Source organism: Bos indicus x Bos taurus, chromosome 6 (assembly GCF_003369695.1).
Source record: "Bos indicus x Bos taurus breed Angus x Brahman F1 hybrid chromosome 6, Bos_hybrid_MaternalHap_v2.0, whole genome shotgun sequence".
NCBI lineage: Eukaryota > Metazoa > Chordata > Mammalia > Artiodactyla > Bovidae > Bos > Bos indicus x Bos taurus.
Genome location: NC_040081.1, coordinates 48,671,871 through 48,674,562, shown reverse-complemented (window position 1 = coordinate 48,674,562; position 2,692 = coordinate 48,671,871).

Below are 2,692 nucleotides of genomic sequence, written 5' to 3'. Positions count from 1 at the left end.
ATGGGCTTTCCTGGTGGCTCAAATGGTAAAGAATCCATCTGCAATGCAAGATACTTGGGTTTGACCCCTGGGTTGGGAAGATATTCTGGAGAAGGGAATTGCTACCTACTCCAGTATTGTCTGGAGATTCCTGTGGATAGAGGAGTTTGCTGAGCTAGTCCACAGAATCGCAAAGAGTCAGACACAGCTGAGCAACTATAGATGTTTAAAGAACAAAATAAACAAAGAAAACTACCTATCTTAAGAGACAGTAAGATTTATTACAAAGGTTTTGGTCAAGGTCAAGGAAGAGATGTGACTTGTAGAAATGAAGTAACATCTCTATCTCTCTCTCTCCCATTTATTTATTCTAATACCCCTCACAGAACACTGGTTGAATCACTATTCATTTATTTTAGATTATTCAGATGATAAAGTTTAGTTTGTTTACAGATTTAACTTTTGTGATGGCTAATTTTATGTGTTTAGGCCATGGCACCCAATTCTTTGGTCAAATGCTATTCTAAGTGATACTGTGAAGTTATGTTTTAGATATGATTAACATTTAAACAGGTAGATTTTGACTAGAACAGATAGATTTCCATAATATAGGTGGGCCTCATCCAATAAGTTGAAGGTCCCAAGAGCAAAGACAGAATCCTCAAAACAGAAGAAATTCTCAAGTCTGCAAAATGGAAACCCTGCCTGATTTTCCAGCCTACTGGAGAATAGGTTTATTTATATATCTACTATTTGTTTTCTTTTCTTAAGAACTTAAAACACATCTAGCCTAACTTGCTCCTGAGTACTAACACAAAGCTATTTCTTTTTTGTTTTTTTTAAATTTTATTTTATTTTTAAACTTTACATAATTGTATTAGTTTTGACAAATATCAAAATGAATCCACCACAGGTATACATGTGTTCCCCATCCTGAACCCTCCTCCCTCCTCCCTCCCCATACCATCCCTCTGGGTCGTCCCAGTGCACTAGCCCCAAGCATCCAGTATCGTGGATCGAACCTGGACTGGCAACTCGTTTCTTACATGATATTTTACATGTTACAATGTCATTCTCCCAAATCTTCCCACCCTCTCCCTCTCCCACAGAGTCCATAAGACTGTTCTATACATCAGTGTCTCTTTTGCTGTCTCGTACACAGGGTTATTGTTACCATCTTTCTAAATTCCATATATATGCATTAGAATACTGTATTTATGTTTTTCCTTCTGGCTTACTTCACTCTGTATAATAGGCTCCATTTTCATCCACCTCATTAGAACTGATTCAAATGTATTCTTTTTAATGGCTGAGTAATACTCCATTGTGTATATGTACCACAGCTTTCTTATCCATTCATCTGCTGATGGACATCTAGGTTGCTTCCATGTCTTGGCTATTATAAACAGTGCTGCGATGAACATTGGGGTACACGTGTCTCTTTCCCTTCTGGTTTCCTCAGTGTGTATGCCCAGCAGTGGGGTTGCTGGATCATAAGGCAGTTCTATTTCCAGTTTTTTAAGGAATCTCCACACTGTTCTCCATAGTGGCTGTACTAGTTTGCTGGATCATAAGGCAGTTCTATTTCCAGTTTTTTAAGGAATCTCCACACTGTTCTCCATAGTGGCTGTACTAGTTTGCATTCCCACCAACAGTGTAAGAGGGTTCCCTTTTCTCCACACCCTCTCCAGCATTTATTATTTGTAGACTTTTGGATCGCAGCCATTCTGACTGGTGTGAAATGGTACCTCATAGTGGTTTTGATTTGCATTTCTCTGATAATGAGTGATGTTGAGCATCTTTTCATGTGTTTGTTAGCCATCTGTATGTCTTTTTTGGAGAAATGTCTATTTAGTTCTTTGGCCCATTTTTTTGATTGGGTCGTTTATTTTTCTGGAGTTGAGCTGTAGGAGTTGCTTGTATATTTTTGAGATTAGTTGTTTGTCGGGAAGAATCAATATAGTGAAAATGAGTATACTACCCAAAGCAATTTATAGATTCAACGCAATCCCTATCAAGCTACCAACAGTATTCTTCACAGAGCTAGAACAAATAATTTCACAATTTGTATGGAAATACAAAAAACCTCGAATAGCCAAAGCGATCTTGAGAAAGAAGAATGGAACTGGAGGAATCAACCTACCTGACTTCAGGCTCTACTACAAAGCCACAGTTATCAAGACAGTATGGTACTGGCACAAAGACAGAAATATTGATCAATGGAATAAAATAGAAAGCCCAGAGATAAATCCACGCACATATGGACACCTTATCTTCGACAAAGGAGGCAAGAATATACAATGGATTAAAGACAATCTCTTTAACAAGTGGTGCTGGGAAATCTGGTCAACCACTTGTAAAAGAATGAAACTGGACCACTTTCTAACACCATACACAAAAATAAACTCAAAATGGATTAAAGATCTAAACGTAAGACCAGAAACTATAAAACTCCTAGAGGAGAACATAGGCAAAACACTCTGTGCCATACATCACAGCAGGATCCTCTATGACTCACCTCCCAGAATATTGGAAATAAAAGCAAAAATAAACAAATGGGACCTAATTAACCTTAAAAGCTTCTGCACATCAAAGGAAACTATTAGCAAGGTGAAAAGACAGCCTTCAGAATGGGAGAAAATAATAGCAAATGAAGCAACCGACAAACAACTAATCTCAAAAATATACAAGCAACTCCTACAGCTCAACTCCA